The sequence below is a fragment of the Rhamphochromis longiceps genome, linkage group LG18 (genome assembly GCF_057381845.1).
Source record: "Rhamphochromis longiceps isolate RC_006_pf linkage group LG18, R_longiceps_female_GT1.1, whole genome shotgun sequence".
Taxonomy (NCBI): Eukaryota; Metazoa; Chordata; class Actinopteri; order Cichliformes; family Cichlidae; genus Rhamphochromis; species Rhamphochromis longiceps.
Window position 1 is genome coordinate 4,893,945 of NC_140574.1, and position 19,536 is coordinate 4,913,480.

General features: G+C 41.7%; 1 protein-coding gene and 1 pseudogene across 3 annotated transcripts in view; both read left to right on the forward strand.

The window, feature by feature from the left end:
* Positions 1-19,521, forward strand: part of LOC146647533 (tripartite motif-containing protein 16-like) — a 40,315-nt gene extending 20,794 nt beyond the window's left edge. For both annotated transcript variants that reach the window (XM_085389556.1, XM_085389557.1), the window contains exon 2: positions 13,344-19,521. The gene's annotated coding sequence lies outside the window, so the exon portion shown is untranslated. The remainder of the gene's footprint in view (positions 1-13,343) is intronic.
* LOC146647536 (uncharacterized) lies at positions 2,988-13,351 on the forward strand (annotated as a pseudogene). The gene is made up of 2 exons (XR_014908518.1): positions 2,988-3,225; positions 11,371-13,351. The product of XR_014908518.1 is annotated as an uncharacterized LOC146647536 (transcript).
* Positions 19,522-19,536: the final 15 nt, after the last annotated feature.

The window sequence follows — 19,536 nt, forward strand, 5'->3', positions numbered from 1 at the left end:
TTCCAGTGTGCCACTGAAGGTTTCGCAGTCTTCTCTTCATGTCCGAACAACTTCTTGCTACTTGCTCAAATTTCACTCAACTTCCACAAATTATACAACAAAACGTAGGTATTTTTGCTGGCTTTCTGAAAATGTCACTATCATTGTTGTGGAATTTATAGAATTTTTGCAAATCTCCTCAGACCAACACAAAGTCGCAAAACTCTCCATAGAAAGTCAATGGAGAGTTTGTTCAAAATCACCGCTTGATTTCTGTAATGAGAGGCATATTCGAATCGTCATATCTCCTTAACGAAGCAAAGTTAAGACATGAGGCTTGTCCCAGTATATCTTCAGACACTCCTGACACTCACAATTAAAGAATTTCTTTCTCACCTATTACCATTCTGAAATGAGTTGGACTCGTTTGAGGGTAGGAAATTCGTCCTTCGCTCAGATTTCAAACTCTGGAAATGAACCACTTTTTTCTCTCGTCATAACTTTTTGTTGGATTTCCACAGAGACCTGAAAATTTCCATGACTGTTCACCAAAGCCTGCTGTCTCTTACGGTGAAAGAATGATATCGATACTCCAAATAGATTTAGTTACAAAGCGTTTTTTGAAGGCAAGTCAAGGCAGTTTTTGCTTTGCTCTACTCAGTTATGGTGCATTACAAGTCAAATATCTTTAATAATTCATATTTTAATGATAAATTGTCAACACTGGAAGATTCCCCCATCTCTTCTGAACAGAACGATGTAAGAATGACCGCTCTAGCCCCTACGGTTAGGAAATTATGGTCATTTGTTTGAGGGGAGTCGTCACTATGAGAAACAGACTGCAAAAATCCTGTGTCTCTCTGTGCTGCGTGCACCTGTTTTGGCGGGGAAAAGTACACCGCCTCTCTGATTGGTGGATTCAAATTTTGCAGCTCCCAGCCTGCTTGACTGAGCTGGAAACTTACTTCTCTCTCCCTGTGTGTGTGTGTGTGTGTGTGTGTGTGTGTGTGTGTGTGTGTGTGTGTGTGTGACAGAGAGAGAGAGAAACCCTTTTAATGGGATGATCTCATTGTAAGATTAAAATTCAATATATTTAGACTGGTTTACTGAATTGGATCTTGTGTGTGTCTCTCTCTGTGCATGTGTGTTTCCTTATGTGTACATATTTGTGATTGTGTGGCTGTTATATATTTTTTTGCTGATTTTTTTCATTTAACAAGTATATTTGAGGGACCCTCAGCATGTTCAGCATTTTTTCAGCTGTCCATTTTGCTTTTCCAATTTTTCTGTTTAACTTATTACTATTGTGCTAAATCATACTATTTCTGTTATTTTATAAGATTTGTGCTAAATATAGTGTTTCTGCCAAATATAGTATTTCTGATTAATTATAGTTTTTCTACCAAATCATAGTACAGTATTTCTGCTTTTTATAGGATTTGTGCTTAATATAGTATTTCTGCTAAATGTAGTATTTATGCTTAATCATACTATTTCTATATATTTCTGCCAGGCAGCCAATCCTCTGTGAGGACTCAGACATTCAAATGCACATATCAGGGCCTGCACGGCTTCCCAGCCAGCCAATCATATCTGAGGTCTGCCGTTCCTTCTCTCGTCATATCTCAGCGACGGATGTACAGAGAGCAATGAAAATCGCGGTCAAAGTACACCAAAGTCCGCTGATTCACCCAGTACAAGAATTATGCTTCTAGTCCACCTAGTTTTTGAGTTACATGACGTTTTGTAACTCCAGAAAACGGCATTTTTCGCCTCTCACCGCAATCTAATTCTGACTGCTCGTCACCCTGTTTTTCAAGGCACCCGCTCTCTTTCCCAGTGGCGCAGTTGGTAATGACACGGGTCCGCAAACCAAAGGTTGTGGGTTCGATTCCACCTTGGTCAACATGTTTTTTTCCCCTACAAATTAATACACTATCACAGACCAGTAATTCATATTCATCATTTATTACAATTCTGCAAACTTTTATGATTTTACCAGCTTTTCTAATATGGACCTCACATTCTTGTTAACACTCCATGGCACAAATACTCTTCCCTTTAGGCTCTGTGTATGTGTGTGTGTGTGTGTATCAATATTTCTCCCATTTTAAAGTATTACTCCTCCATAATTGTATTTCTGTTAAATCAAGGTTCTTTTATTACATCTTAGTACTTCTGCTCAATCATAGTATTTTGCTAAATCATAGTATTTTTGACAAATCATGATTTTTGTGCCAAATCATAACATTTGTGTTATGTTAAAGTATTACTACTAAGTGGAGGAATTTCTGTCATGTTACAATATATGTCCTGATTACAGTATTTCTGCTAAATCATAGTATTTCTACTATATTATATTTTTCTTTCTAAATATAGCACTTCTGCTATATAATTGTATTTCTGCTATGTTATAATATTTGTGCTAAACCAGAGTATTTGTGCTGAAACATAGTATTTTTTCCAAATTATAGTATTTGTGCTAAAACATACTATTAATTTAAAATTACAATATTCATAGTTCATCACAGTGTCTCTGGTAAAACACAGTATTTCTGCTATGTTGTACTATTTTTCTAAATCATAGTGTTTCAGTAATGTTTAAGTATTTTTGGATAAATATATTCTTTCTGTTATCTTATACTATTTCTCCTAAATTCTTGTATTTTTGAGAAGTTATCATGTTTCTGGTAAGTTACAATATTTCTGCTAAGTTCTGCTATGCTATTGTATTTCTGCCAAGTATTATGTTTCCTCTAAGATATTGCAGTTCTGCTAAGTTATTACATTTTAGCAAAGTTCCTTTACTTCTGCAAAGTTTTTACAATTTCTGCAACTTTTTAGCTTTTTCAGCTAGTTTTTGCATACAGCTTCAGCTTTAAAGCATCCACACTGCATTTTCGCAAGAAATGCAAATTTTTCTAGTGATATAATTACTTTTGCTCTTGAAACATTTGTCACATTTGTTCATTTTTAATTTCTCCCGTCATCACTTGTCTCTTTTCAAGAATTCTCAAAACAGAATGAAGAGTAAGGATGAGGAGGTTCTCGCAGACCAACAGGTCTGTAACCAGGAGAGGAGCTCCAGTCTGAAGCAGGAGGACCCAGAGCCTCCTCAGATTAAGGAGGAACAGGAGGAACTCTGCACCAGTCACGAGTTTGAACACATCATGGTCTGGACCGGGCAGGAGAGGCTCAGACTGCTGGATACCATCTGGAAACCTGAAATACAGATACAAAGCAAAGGTATGTGAAACTATCAGGAAGGCAGGAATGAGTGAAGCATCAGTGATGTCTGCACTGGGAAGAAGGAAAAGGCGCCTTAATATCTGTTATTGTTGCTCAGTTATCTTTTAGGAGCAGTTGACAGTCCCACAAATTGTGGTTTTCTGGAAGCAGAAACGATGTCTCACAATGTCTACAAGGGGTCACTGTAGACCATAGATTTGCTTCATAGCATGTGGCTCGCAAGTTTGCTAATAGTAGGCAGCGTTGGAAAAGTTACTTTTAAAATGTATTACAGAATATATGTATTTTGTAATGTATTCAGAACTCGTTACTCAGTGAGTGTAATGTATTCTGGATACTTTGGATTACTTAATATATTCACATGCTTTTTACAACTACATGAATTGCTGTGTGATTTATTACTACAGGGAGTGCAGAATTATTAGGCAAATGAGTATTTTGTCCACATCATCCTCTTCATGCATGTTGTCTTACTCCAAGCTGTATAGGCTCGAAAGCCTACTACCAATTAAGCATATTAGGTGATGTGCATCTCTGTAATGAGAAGGGGTGTGGTCTAATGACATCAACACACTATATCAGGTGTGCATAATTATTAGGCAACGTCCTTTCCTTTGGCAAAATGGGTCAAAAGAAGGACTTGACAGGCTCAGAAATCAAATCAAATCAAATCACTTTTATTGTCACATCACATGTGCAGGCACACTGGCACAGCACATGCGAGTGAAATTCTTGTGTGCGAGCCCCACAAGCAACAGAGATGTGCAAACACAGCAACACAAACGAGCAAAATACAAGAATGGCCAACCTGAAACTAATAAATATATGTACAATGTATAATAGTGTATGCATTTCTGGATGTGTATACTAAATATTTTCCTACGTGTGTGTGTGTGTGTGTGTGTGTGTGTGTGTGTGTGTGTGTGTGTGTGTGTGTGTATACACATTTTTACAAATTAAATAGTAAAAAAAAAATAAATAAAAAAAAAAATAATAATAATAATAATAATAAAATATATAAAATATACAGAGTTGAGACATGTGCAAAAATGTGGCGTTACTGTACAGTATAGAGTGCATAATGTTGAAGTTCCAGTAGTGAAGCTGAGGTGTCTATGACGTGTTCAGCAGTCTGATGGCCTGATGGAAGAAGCTGTCTCTCAGTCTGCTGGTACGGGACCGGATGCTGCAGAACCTCCTTCCTGATGGAAGCAGTCTGAACAGTTTATGGCTGGGGTGACTGGAGTCCTTGATGATCCTCCCCGCTTTCCTCAGGCAGCGCTTCCTGTAGATGTCTTGGAGGGAGGGAAGCTCACCTCCAATTATCCGTTCAGAGCACCGCACTACTCGCTGGAGAGCTTTGCAGTTGTAGGCGGTGCTGTTGCCATACCAGGTGGTGATGCATCCAGTGAGGATGCTCTCAATGGCACAGTGACAGAAGGTCCTGAGGATGCGGGGGCTCATGCCGAATCTTTTCAGTCTCCTGAGAAAGAAGAGGCGCTGCTGCGCCTTCTTCACTGTTTTGTTTGTGTGTACTGACCACGTAAGATCCTCAGCCAGATGTACTCCAAGGAACCGGAAGCTGCTCACTCTCTCCACAGCAGCGCCGTTGATGGTGATGGGGATGTGTATTTCTCTGCACCTCCGGAAGTCCACTATCAACTCCTTTGTCTTTGCGACGTTGAGGGTGAGATGGTTGTCTTGACACCAGTGGGTCAGGGCGCTGACCTCCTCCCTGTAAGCCGTCTCATCACAGTTGGTGATAAGACCCACCACTGTAGTGTCGTCCGCAAACTTCACAATGATGTTGGAGCTGTTAGTGGCTGTGCAGTCGTAGGTGTAGAGTGAGTACAGGAGAGGGCTCAGTACACACCCCTGTGGAGCACCAGTGTTCAGTGTGATGGGGGATGAGGTGATGCTGCCCAGTCTGACCACCTGGCATCTGTCAGACAGGAAGCTAAGGATCCAGCTGCAGAGGGAGCTGCTCAGTCCTAGATCCTGCAGTTTCCTGTCCAGCTTCGAGGGAACGATGGTATTGAATGCTGAGCTGTAATCTACAAACAGCATTCTCACATACAGTGGGGCAAAAAAGTATTTAGTCAGCCACCGATTGTGCAAGTTCCCCCACTTAAAATGATGACAGAGGTCAGTAATTTGCACCAGAGGTACACTTCAACTGTGAGAGACAGAATGTGAAAAAAAAAAATCCATGAATCCACATGGTAGGATTTGTAAAGAATTTATTCGTAAATTAGGGTGGAAAATAAGTATTTGGTCACCTCAAACAAGGAAAATCTCTGGCTCTCACAGACCTGTAACGTCTTCTGTAAGAAGCTTTTCTGTCCCCCACTCGTTACCTGTATGAATGGCACCTGTTTGAACTCATCATCTGTATAAAAGACACCTGTCCACAGCCTCAAACAGTCAGACTCCAAACTCCGCCATGGCCAAGACCAAAGAGCTTTCGAAGGACACCAGGAAAAGTATTGTAGACCTGCACCAGACTGGGAAGAGTGAATCTACAATAGGCAAGCAGCTTGGTGTGAAAAAAATCAACTGTGGGAGCAATCATCAGAAAATGGAAGACATACAAGACCACTGATAATCTCCCTCGATCTGGGGCTCCACGCAAGATCTCATCCCGTGGGGTCAAAATGATCATGAGAACGGTGAGCAAAGATCCCAGAACCACACGGGGGGACCTGGTGAATGACCTGCAGAGAGCTGGGACCAAAGTAACAAAGGTCACCATCAGTAACACACTACAACGGCAGGGAATCAAATCCCGCAGTGCCAGACGTGTTCCGCTGCTGAAGCCAGTGCATGTCCAGGCCCGTCTGAAGTTTGCCAGAGAGCACATGGATGATACAGCAGAGGATTGGGAGAATGTCATGTGGTCAGATGAAACCAAAGTAGAACTTTTTGGTATAAACTCAACTCGTCGTGTTTGGAGGAAGAAGAATACTGAGTTGCATCCCAAGAACACCATACCTACTGTGAAGCATGGGGGTGGAAACATCATGCTATGGGGCTGTTTTTCTGCCAAGGGGACAGGACGACTGATCCGTGTTAAGGACAGAATGAATGGGGCCATGTATCGTGAGATTTTGAGCCAAAACCTCCTTCCATCAGTGAGAACTTTGAAGATGAAACGAGGCTGGGTCTTCCAACATGACAATGATCCAAAACACACCGCCCGGGCAACAAAGGAGTGGCTCCGTAAGAAGCATTTGAAAGTCCTGGAGTGGCCTAGCCAGTCTCCAGACCTCAACCCCATAGAAAATCTGTGGCGGGAGTTGAAAGTCCGTGTTGCTCGGCGACAGCCCCAAAACATCACTGCTCTCGAGAAGATCTGCATGGAGGAATGGGCCAAAATACCAGCTACTGTGTGTGCAAACCTGATAAAGACCTATAGTAAACGTTTGACCTCTGTTATTGCCAACAAAGGTTATGTTACAAAGTATTGAGTTGTATTTTTGTTATTGACCAAATACTTATTTTCCACCCTGATTTACGAATAAATTCTTTACAAATCCTACCATGTGGATTCATGGATTTTTTTTTCACATTCTGTCTCTCACAGTTGAAGTGTACCTCTGGTGCAAATTACTGACCTCTGTCATCATTTTAGGTGGGGGAACTTGCACAATCGGTGGCTGACTAAATACTTTTTTGCCCCACTGTACGTGTCTCTCTTCTCCAGGTGTGACAGGGCAGTGTGTAGTGTCAGGGCTATGGCATCATCAGTGGACCTGTTGTGGCGGTATGCAAACTGTAGAGGGTCCAGTGAGTCGGGTAGTGCAGAGCAGATGAAGTCCCTGACCAGCTTCTCGAAGCATTTGCTTACGATGGAGGTCAGGGCTACAGGTCGCCAGTCGTTCAATGAGGAGATGGTGGAGGATTTGGGTACAGGGACGATGGTGGCCATTTTGAAGCAGGCTGGGACTACAGACAGAGAGAGGGAAAGGTTGAAGATGTGCGTGAACACTCCAGCCAGCTGAGCCGCGCATGACTTGAGGACGCGGCCGGGAATCCCGTCCGGACCAGTAGCTTTGCGCGCGTTCACCTTCCTGAAGCACTTCCGCACATCCTCCTCAGACACAGTGTGCGCACTGACGTCATCCGCGGTGCGCACACTGTCCGGTCTCATGGTGTTCGCTGCGTCGAATCTAGCGTAGAATACGTTTAGATCCTCACACAGAGAGGCCGTGGTCTGCGGTGTGCTGGTTTTCCCTCTAAAGTCTGTGATCGTGTTTAGTCCCTGCCACATACTCCGAGGGTTGTCAGACTGTTGCTCCACCCTGTCCCTGTACTCACGTTTGGCTGCTTTGATCGTCTTCCGGAGTTGGTAATGTGCGTGTTTGTAGTCCGATGTGTTCGCGGAGGCAAAGGCGGTGTTCCGTGCCGCGCGAACATCTCTGTTAATCCAGGGTTTTTGATTTGGGGAGGATTTAACTGTTCTGGATGGGACGACATCTTCCACGCATTTCCTGATAAATGCACAGAGTCTGTGTATTCATCAATGTCTCTGGCGGCCACGTGAAACATTTCCCAGTCCGCGTGATCAAAACAGTCCCGCAGCGCAGACTCCGATTGGTCCGTCCAACAGTGCACCGCCCTCCGGGTTGGAGCTTCCTGTTTCAGCTTCTGCCTGTAGGCGGGCAGGAGCAGGATGGAGCAGTGATCTGATTGGCCGAATGGGGCGCGGGGGAGGGCTTTGTACGCATCCCGGAAAGAGGTGTAACAGTGGTCGAGTAGCCGGTTTCCACGTGTGTTAAAAAGGATGTGTTGATGGAGTTTTGGTGAGACTTTCTTCAGGTTTCCCTTATTAAAGTCTCCGGCTGTGATAAACGCTGCCTCTGGGTGTGCGGTTTCCTCACTGCTGATCGCGCTGTACAGTTCCCTGAGTGCACGGTCAGTGTCGGCTTGTGGGGGTATGTAAACAGCCGTAATAATCACTGCTGTAAATTCCCTCGGTAGAAAAGTCAAAAATAGTGAGATATCTCGCAGAGGGATGCAGCAGTCTCAAAATTGCAAAGCTTCTGAAGCGTGATCATCAAACAATCAAGCGTTTCATTCAAAATAGTCAACAGGGTCGTAAGAAGCATGTGGAAAAACCAAGGTGCAAAATAACTGCCCATGAACTGAGAAAAGTCAAGCGTGCAGCTGCCAAGATGCCACTTGCCACCAGTTTGGCCATATTTCAGAGCTGCAACATCACTGGAGTGCCTAAAGGCACAAGGTGTGCAATACTCAGAGACATGGCCAAGGTAAGAAAGGCTGAAAGACGACCACCACTGAACAAGACACACAAGCTGAAACGTCAAGACTGGGCCAAGAAATATCTCAAGACTGATTTTTCTAAGGTTTTATGGACTGATGAAATGAGAGTGAGTCTTGATGGGCCAGATGGATGGGCCCGTGGCTGGATTGGTAAAGGGCAGAGAGCTCCAGTCCGACTCAGACGCCAGCAAGGTGGAGGTGGAGTACACAGATATCCCCCTAAAATAGCTAAAACTAAAAACAAACTAAAAATTACTTCCAAAAACATTCAGCTTTGATATTAATGAGTTTTTTGGGTTCATTGAGAACATGGTTGTTGTTCAATAATAAAATTATTCCTCAAAAATACAATTTGCCTAATAATTCTGCACTCCCTGTATTACTGAAGGATACTCCTCATACAGGTACCAACTAGACTTTTAAATCTTAATGTAAAATGAGTATCAGTTGGTTGGACATTAGGTACGGCTACACTTTTTGCTGGGTCTCATATAGAAAACTATTCCGCGTGTATATGAAACAGGTCCGTGGCTCCAAACCGTAGTAAAGGGAACCCCGGGGTATTCCGTTACTACCCAACACTGTTGGTAAGGCACAAATATGGCAAAACTAACAACAGTTAAACGAAAAAGCAAAACAGTTCTTTAACCTAATTCCTAATACAGCTGGGTGTAATTGTCACAGGACAGCACAGCCGCTGCTAGGAAATTAGTGCTAAATAATTTTACCAACAAAGTATGAAAAGTTTGGAATACTCTATAGATGAGACAAACAAATATTACTAATGTAGGATTCTAATTAGAACTTAAACTTTATTTTCAGGGGTACAGGAATAATGTAAACTAAAAGGAACAAGCCGAAGTGTGTTGGTTGAGAAAGTAGAAACAATCTTGTGTCTAGTTAATGTTGAAACCTGAAAATGAGTTCATATTATGATGCTGATTGTCTTTATTTGTTAATGGATATAAAATTTCTACAGATTTAAACCCAATTGGACATTGTAGAAGAAAAACAACAAAACAAACAAATATACAAAACATTTGCTTATTTTGAAATTGAAGATAGCAACAGAAAAGTCAGGACGGAGCCATGTTACCACTGTTTTCTGTCTTCTTTTAACAACAGTTAGTGACCTGAGGAGAGCAGCTGCTGTTTTGAGTTTCTTCCCATTTTTCTCTGATATAAGATTCTAGCTGTTGAACAGTCCTGGGTCTCCATTTTCATATTTTTCACTTTCATGCAAAATATTTTCAGTGGATGAAAGAAACATTTGCCATGTCTGCAGGCAGGCCAGTTCACCACCTGGACTCTACTACTACAAAGCCATGTTGTTGGAATAGATGCAGTATATGGTTTAATATTGTCTAGCTGATGCAAGGCCTTCCCTGAAAAGCCCGTCGTCTGGATGGGAGCATTGTTGAGTTAGAAACTTGACGCCTAAGCAGCCAGTTTGATAGGAAATTCCATCAGAGAAGAAAGTTTTTGACCTGAGCACTAAGAACAAGCAAGTCATCCTCATTAATCCAAAGGATGCCATGTCCATGTTTTCAAAAAAAAATTCAAATTCTGCTTCAACTGACGACAATTGAGACCAAAAACCTAAAATCCGAGTAGAAAAAAAGTTATATTTTTTACTGTAAAAACCACAAACGTGTTTAAAAAAAATCATTTTCGAAACTTAAAATGCAAATAGAAATTGTACATTTCTAAAAATTATGCACACGTTTTGCAAATATTATAGTACATGGTACTATGTACCTAAAAATGCACACATAAGACGTAGAACTGACACAAAACAACACAACGACTAAACTACACCCTAACTATACCCTCCAAACATGCTAAATGTCACAAATCTCTCACGCATCAAAACTTGCTCTCTCGCTTTCTTTCGCTCGCTCGCTATGACTCGCCGGTGTCACTCCTAAAACTTCCACCTTTTCCCAAACAACAAAATGCCACATGTTGCCACATCATTTTCGATTGGTCAACATGGTACATTTTTTCACTAATGGGGAAGGAAAGGGGTGTTTTGTCTTTTTCTCTCACAAGATAAAAAGGAGTGTTTGCTAGCGCTGTCCTTAAAAAAACACTGTTTTTACAGTTTCTTCCCACTGTAAACACTACTATTTTATTCAGAAAAAAACATTGTGTGTATTTTTTATCATACGTCTGTTTTACGTGGCCTGTCAACACAATTTAAAAACTGGTATAAAGTTTGAAGTCCGCACTTTCGACCCAAGTTGAAATGGAGACTCTGGGTCGTTGCATCTTGTTGCTGTGTTGTCCTAAATTGGTGGTTTGATTTTTGGCGCGTCAGCACGTCCGTCGACCCTCAAGCGTTGACCAAGTTGAGCATGCATTTCTATTGTTGAAAGCTAAATTTGAGACAGAAAGGCCTACAAACAAACAAGACCTGAAAGTCACTGCAGTAAAGGCCTGGTAGAGTATTAAAAAGGAGAAAGCAAGCATCTGTATTAGAAATGAACATGATGGGTTTTTTTTCTCACATTTTTATGCCGTGTTTTCATTCAACCTACTGAATTGAAGCTGAAGGTCTGCACTTAAACTGCATCTGAGGGGTTTTATTTAAAATTCATTGTAGTAATGTACAAAATTAATATGTAAGAAAATGCAGCAAGATCTTTTGATTTGTATGTAGCTCCCCAAACTTCAATTTATTCCGGTGTATCTAAGTGTCAGTATCACTAGCATAACTGTTTGAATTACACTGGCGTACGTGGGCGACATGCTCATAGAGAATTTCTAATAGTTGATGAGATGTTTTGTTTTGTTTTTTTAATGTTCGAGTTTCTGTTTTTTTTTTTTCATTTTATGTTTTTGTTTTTGTCTCTTGAGACTTTTCAGATCAAAAGATCTGTAAGGAGGAAGAGGTTCCTGCAGACCAACAGGTCTCTAACCATGAAAGGATCTCCAGTCTGGATCAGGAGGATCGAAAGCCTCCAGAATTTAAAGAGGAGCTGGAGGAACCCTGCACCAGTCAGGAGGGAGAGCGGCTTCTTCTAAAGGAAGAGACTAATAAATGTATGGTGACTTCTACTCATGAGGAACCTGAACCAAGCAGTGACTTTCTTTCTAACAACTGTCCTCAGCCAGAGTGGAGCCAAGGCCAGGAAGAAAGTGAGCATGTGCACTCAGGATCAATTACAAATGCAAATACAAAGAGGAGAAATCAGAGAAAGCAAAGTGGAGTAGAGAGCCAGCTCATGTCATATAGTCAGTGTAAGCCTGACACAAGTAGAAAGTCTGTAAAATGTGAGATTTGTGGAAAAACCTTTCAGTATAAATACAGACTGCTTAACCATCTAAGAGTCCATACAGGTGAGAAACCTTATTCTTGTAGCACCTGTGGGAAACGATTCATTCAGATGAACGGCTTAAAAACTCACATTAGAACCCACACAGGTGAGAAGCCATATTCTTGTAGCGCCTGTGGGAAAAGCTTTAGTGGCGCGTCAGCATTCAGAGTTCACATGAGAATCCACACAGGTGAGAAGCCACACTTGTGTAAAATATGTGGTAAAACATTCAGTCAGGGGGCACACTTGAAAAGGCACATGAGAATCCACACAGGTGAGAAGCCCCATTCTTGTAACACCTGTGGAAAAAAATTCAGTGATATGGACAGCTTGAAAACTCATATGAGAAACCACACAGGTGAGAAGCCATATTCTTGTAGCAGCTGTGGAAAAAGATTCAGTGACATTGTGTGCTTCAAAACTCACATGAGAATCCACACAGGTGAGAAACCTTATTGCTGTAGCACATGTGGGAAAGGATTCCGTCAGCTGAGCCACTTAAAAACACACATGAGAATCCACAAAGGTGAGAATCCATATTCTTGTAGTCTGTGTGGAAAAAAATTCAGTTGCATTCTGTTCTTCAAAACTCACATGAGAAGTCCATACAGGTGAGAAACCTTATCGGTGTAGCACATGTGAGAAAGGATTCCGTCAGCTGATCCACTTAAAAACACACATGAGAATCCACACAGGTGAGAAGCCATATTCTTGTAGCGCCTGTGGGAAAAGCTTTAGTGACGCGTCAGCATTCAGAGTTCACATGAGAATTCACACAGGTGAGAAACCATATTCTTGTAGCACCTGTGGGAAAAGCTTTAGTGACGCGTCAGCATTCAGAGTTCACATGAGAATTCACACAGGTGAGAAGCCAAACTTGTGTAACATATGTGGTAAAATATTGAGTCAGACAACAAACTTGAAAAAGCACATGAGAATTCACAGTACATGAAAGTGTCAAAGGTGGAGGAAAGAGTTCAAATGGAGCAATGTTCAAAGCGGAGCTTCACTACAATACATGTGGGAAAAGATTACCTCATATTTAGTTCAATTTGGTATTTTATGTCCGTAACAGTAACAACTGTTTGTTACACTAATTGGTTTGTTACTATGATGAATGTTTTTCTGTACAGATAACTGTACAGATAACATGTATATATTAATTGTAGTTGTTTATTTTTTTTTTTACCTAATCAACTTTGTTATAAAAAACTTTTTTTTTTTTTTATTGCAAACATTTAATTCATCAGTCATTCTGGTTTTCCTACAAAAGATTTGAAATCATTCAAGTAATACCTAAGACCAAAAATCTGGAGTCATTATGGACTGGAAGTCACTTCATGTTGTGATGTTGATTTAGTTAGTTGTGCTTTTTATTTATGTATATTCATTAGTATTCATTCCACCTCATTTAATTTCTGTATTTAATGTATATAAGTTTAGATTAGTTATTTATAGTTGGTTTACACAGCTTTGTGTATGTATGTGTATGCATATGTAATGTATATATAGACGTGTGTGTGTGTGTGTAAGAGAGAGATTTACATTGCTGTGCTTGAGAGCCACCATCTACTGGAACCAAATTCCTTTCTGATTTTTATAGTTTAAAAAGAAATGTCAAAAATGATTATAACCAGGTCTTTGCAGCAAACAACATAACAATGTTCTCCTTTATTTAGCTTTTTTCCACAATTTGTTTCTTGGTGTCTGACTATGTTTTATATAAATTGAGAAACTATTTATTTAAACTCAGATTTTTACAATGGACTTTTTCACCCAGTGTGCTTGAATTTGGGTCTGTTATACTTAAGCCCAGTACCCTGTTCAAATTCTTGGGCAGTCTACAAAGCATTGTAGTTTCATTTGTATTGTGAGAGATGTTAGATTGGGGGGTATTTTATATTCTCGTTTTCACATATTATAGAAATAGAAATAAAAGTAAATTGAAGAGACTGTTCTCTGATGCAAATGTATGTTGACATATGTGACTTCATCCCTCAACTACTGACGCTCACCATGTTGTGTAATGGATGTGAAAACTTTGCCTGTGTTGTTACCACTGGCAAGATGTGCAAAATAATTCAGCAAATTAAAGCATCAGCTTGTTCCATCACCCAGCTTGTTCAGTGAGGTCCGATGCTAACTGGAAATAGAGATAATTCGCCTTCAAAAGTAAATTTTAAGAATATGGAAACCATATAAAATTGCTCAAATACTGAACACAAATCATATTTCTGACACACAGTCTATGGGTGTAGCCTCCAGAGTCACACAACGGTTTTGAATGATCCTGTTATTTAAGCAGAAGACTATCCCACTATAAATGCAGGTTTTCTGTCCTACAGAGGCTCTGAAATCATGACTCTCCTCCAGAGTCCAGACCAGATTGACTCAGCTGCTCTTTATTGGAGTCTCTGCTGAGTTCATTAAACTGCGAACGACTGAAGTCTTTAATGGTGTAAGAGGTTTAAATTTTCTTTTAGTTTGTCTTTCCATCATTTTCTTTATGCACTGCACATAGATTAGCTGTCAGTTGAACTTTATGGGCAGAGCGCTACCCTAGTTTTATTTTTGTTTTTTGTCTGCAACTTAATGGAGTTAAACAGAAATTAGCAGAACTTTCTGTTCGTTGATCATATTGATGTGGGGGTAGGGACAGGCTTAGGGCGTCGGGGGATTCCCCAGGAGCATCTTCCGTGGAGGGCTCAACCCGGGGTTGCGGTCATGGCCTGTTTAGGGCTCTGTTGGCTCTTAGGTGACGGTTTCCTCGTGGATGCGTGCAGTGGGCCTAGGGGAGGGTCTGTGCTGACGGACATGGGTTACTGACCTGGTAGCCTGGCTGCCCCTGGGTGGGTCCGCGACGGGCGTGGGGTTCTGGGGGTGCGCCTTCTTCTTGGCTGGGGCCCTGGCTGGGCCTTGGGGTTTGGGTCCTGCTTGGTGTGTCGCCGGGGTTGTTGGCGAGCGGGTGTATGGGGGCCCAGCCCTGGCGCAGGGTGCCGCCAGAGCCACCTGGGGGACTCTTCAACTGGTGGGGGGGGGTGTTACATCTTGCAGGAGGTCTCCTCTCTCCAGGAACTCACTCTGCAGGAGGGGGAGATATAGGAGAGGTGGAGGAACATCTCAGCCTGGGTGTCTATTGTCTTGTGTAGTCTGGAAGCTGAGTGGATGACAGAGTGGGTGCAGTTTTCTCTGTGGTGGGGTCGGGTGGGCTGTCCCGGGCTCTGTGGGGCTGGGCGGCGCTGCTGAACCGGTCCGGATGGGCCTGGGCCCCCTTTCCCTGGTGGGTTGCAGAGTATGGGGGTGCCTACTGGGGTCAGCGGGGGAGCTGGCCCCAGGGAGGGGTCACTTGCCCCTCCCTTCCTTCCCTCCCCATCTCCAGCTGCCTCAGTCTTCCCGCTCCACCACAATCACCCACACATGTAGGTCCTTGGGGTAAAGGTGTGTCACCAGGGTGCAGGTAAGGCATCCCCCCCTCTGTCCCCTTCTGGCTGCCTGTCCCTCAATTTTATCCCACAACTTAGACATTACTCACACTCTCATAACACATACATATAGGATCTTGGGGGTGTGCACACTACACGGCATCCAGAAGACCTTTAGGGTGTACAACCTCACCCCTAGCATTGTTGCCCACCTCTCAATTTTAAATACACATAGACAATGAGGGCTATCAGGAGGGGCTATGCGCTTAACTGCTGCTCTCTGGCAGGTAGCTCCATGCCCTCCTGGGTTTTAAATGCACTTTAGAACACACATGCATCAACACTACATATGAGCGGGCGGAGGGAGGTTTGGAGTCTTTGTATCTGTGGGTGCCTGTTTGTCTGTGTCTATGTCAGGTCGGGTATCAGAGGTCTTGGTCTCTTATGCTGATCCGATACCAATACTTTGTACAAAAACTTATTTTATTTATTGTATCTCAAATTATAGCTTCATAATGATTACAGGACATCAGATTACTTGTTCTTATCACTTAAAAATGCAGAATTCATCATATAGAAATAAAGAAACTGAAGCTGTGCGCTATTTGAACACGTTGCCTGCCTGCAGCACTAAAGGACTCCGTGAGAGACGTCTGTCTCGCCCTAGCAGCATCTGTCCCTGTCCTCTCCTCCTCTTCTGTTCACCTCAACATACGCTCATCATATTCTGTGATATGATTTATTCTGAGGTGTTTGACAAGGTTAGTGATGTTGCCACAACACCTCACTTTCTTGCCACATGTATTGCAAACCATGTCTCAGCTGTTTGTGGAGGTAAAATACGTCCACACATGACTCCATTTATGCTCAGCCATTATTGTGAGTGCACACGCCAAGGGGCTGCGACACATTTATGCAGCCGTATTTCGCACATGACTATGAAAGGTGGAAGAGGAAGTAGTTCCTTCCTATGTAGACAATCCGAATGATATAGTTTCTTTCCACTGTGTTCCTGTTAATGATAAACTACAAACTTACCCTAAATTACTAAAATATCGATATTTTATTATGAGAATCGATTCTAGAACATAAATGACTGGTATCGTACGAATTGATATTTCAGTATCGAGCTGCACATTACTATGCGATACCCTCACGAGCAGTGTTGGTCAAGTTACTTGAAAAAAGTAATCAGTAACTAATTACTGATTACTTCCCCAAAAAGTAATCCCGTTACTTTACTGATTACTTATTTTCGAAAGTAATTAATTACTTAGTTACTTAGTTACTTTTTAAAAACACGATTTACAACCTGAATAGGTAATAAAGCGATAGATCTTTCAGCCCAATTCTACTTTTTCTGCATAATCCATCATACAATAATAATAATAATAATAATAATGGATTGGATTTATATAGCGCTTTTCAAGGCACCCAAAGCGCTTTACAATGCCACTATTCATTCACTCTCACATTCATACACTGGTGGAGGCAAGCTACGGTTGTAGCCACAGCTGCCCTGGGGCAGACTGACAGAAGCGAGGCTGCCATATCGCGCCATCGGCCCCTCTGTAATCAAATGGAAAAGTCTCTTTTTAAAACTTGTTTTATTAGTTTTAATCTTTTAACTTTATGCATCAAGCAAAAATTTAATTATATGCAACATTCTCTGACTTGAATAAATTAGTTTAACATTTAAACCTATTTTCTGCACATTCCAGCACATAAAAGAAAATAGTTTTTGTGTTTACACTCACTCTTTCAAATAGATGCAAGTAAAACACAGCAGTAAATAAATAAAGTCAAAGACTCAGCGGTCCTGTTGCTCTATTTTCACCTGTAAAGCAGGAGTGGGGTAGGCGGAGGTTTACCCTGGTGCAGGTGTGCCGCGGTCAGTTGAAGAATCCATGAGTTTCTCTGTGAGTTTCCCATTACGTCGTTGCGCACTCGGTGCTTGCTTGGAAGTTTAGGGGGTTTTTTCGCTGTAAAAAGAAGTTTTCTTCCCACACACAACGGACACTAATGTTTTTGTCACTTTTTATGGAATCAAACTCAAAGTAAGGTCAGTACTTCCACGCTTTAAACGCTGCACGCTCATACTCTCTCCGCACTCGATATATGATCCATTGTTGATCTGCACACAGCTGTTGTCACTAACGGCGCACTCGCTTACGTCACTGTCGTGAGCCATTCTCGCAAAAAATCACGGTTTTAGTAACGCAGTAACGCAGCGTTCCTACGGGAAAGTAATGGTAATCTAATTACCGTTTTTGCAATAGCAATCCCTTACTTTACTCGTTACTTGAAAAAAGTAATCAGATTACAGTAACGCGTTACAAGTAACGCGTTACTGCCCATCTCTGCTCACGAGGGGCGACCAGGATTTCAAAAAGGTTTGATTTTCTTTCAACCATACGATTGCTGATTGGGAGCTGGTCGTGAGGTGTTAATCACTTCTTGTTACCCCATGTATACTACAAGACACACGATTAAGGCGAAACTCGGGCCGATCCCCAAAACGGTCGACGGCACAACTGAAAAATCATCTCAAAATGGGCCGAAAATCACACACTGTATGCCCAGCTTAAGTGAAGAACAGATTAGCTGTATACTGAGGAGGGTCAACCAACATTCTCAGCCCTGCCAGGTTAACCCTTTAACAACTTAGCGTTGTGTGTAGAGATTGAAAATCTCTCCTTTGATTTTTTCCTCGTACTTTGTTTTTTGGTCTTTTCGTCAAGTCTGTCTTCGTACGGACCTGCCGAGTTCTTCGTCGTTTTGTACATAACTGTTTTTGGGGCAAATAAAATGCAAGTAGGGATTAAAACCTCAGAATTAATGATTACCAGTGCTGGAAATGCTAGTGTTTGATGCAGTGTCTTGATGTTGTTGCCACGGGTACCCACAAAGCAATGCGCGAAAGTCACGTGGTCTGTCAATCTCTGTTGACTAAGAACCAAAAGGCTTAATACTAGTGATGGGATTTTCGGCTCTTTCGGCTCGGCTCACTAAAAAGAGCCGGCTCTGGAAATAAAGACATAAAATCAGGACTGACAGAGATGGGGAAGAAGTCTCATTGTGACAAGTAAAGTTTATCTTGCCTGGCTGGGCAGCTCTCCTGGTGCTCAGCACCCCCAAAGCTCTGATCCTAGAATCGCCCCTGAGTAGTGGAGAAGTCCAGTGATATCTGATCAGGTCATTTCTAGTTGAACATGGCAGTGTGAAGACTGATGTGGCTTCTTCTGAGGCTTATCTTCAACCCAAACAATTGTGTGAAATTTTGACTCAATGTTTTATCAAAGCTGCCCAACCTGTGACCCAACAGGATTAGTCAAGCTGTGGAGTGAACTGAAGAACCCGGCACATCATCATCCCAACTCCTGAGTCATGACTTTTGCACCAATATTTGGTCACAATAACCCGATTTACGAACCTACAGCTTTTACACTGAAGTTGATTATGAAAATAACCCAGCATTTTTTAGTGTGTATGAAAAGTTTGGAATAATCTGTAAATGAGACATATAACTTTAACAGTTATAACCAGCATAATCCACTTAACCTGCCAATGAAATAACAGTTACTGACTCATAAACACACGACTCAATCATATGAAACTGCGTGACAGCGGCAATGTTTTGCAATCACCCCCTTACAAATATCCACTGTGGGCTAAGGGCATGGTCACTGAAGCAAAGTTCCCTTGAGTGCACTTGATTATTGTCTCTAGACGTCCTGAGAACAAGTCAGAGGATGAAAATTTAAACACCTCCTGCTATGAACAATAAAGGCATGTGCCCTATATTGTCACACATGAGACAAGAGTATAAGAACTAACTGTCAAAAGCAACTTGAAAAACAAACAGGTGACGAAGGAAGAGACGTTATAAATCTCTGTTATTGTTGCTCGGTTTTCTTTTAGGAGCATTTGGAATTTTCTGTTTTGTAACTAAAAATATAAAAAATAAATGGACTACATTTGTTCTCAGCTCAGTTTTGAAAAGTTATTCACTATGTTCTCTCTTTATATGGAGTATTTTAAATACTGAAACAAATAAAAAGATGAATTAATTTCGCAGACTTAGATTATTTTAAAAGACCTTTTAAAACACACTGTTTAAAACTGTTTAAAATGCGAAGCAAGCTCTGTTATAAGAAGTACTAATCACACATCTTTCCTCTTCTTAGAATTAATCATAGCCTGATAATCCTCCCTCCTCTTCCTGCTCTCTGACTCAGCACCTACTGTCTGTCCATATATTTCCTTCTTCCCTCCCCTTCAGG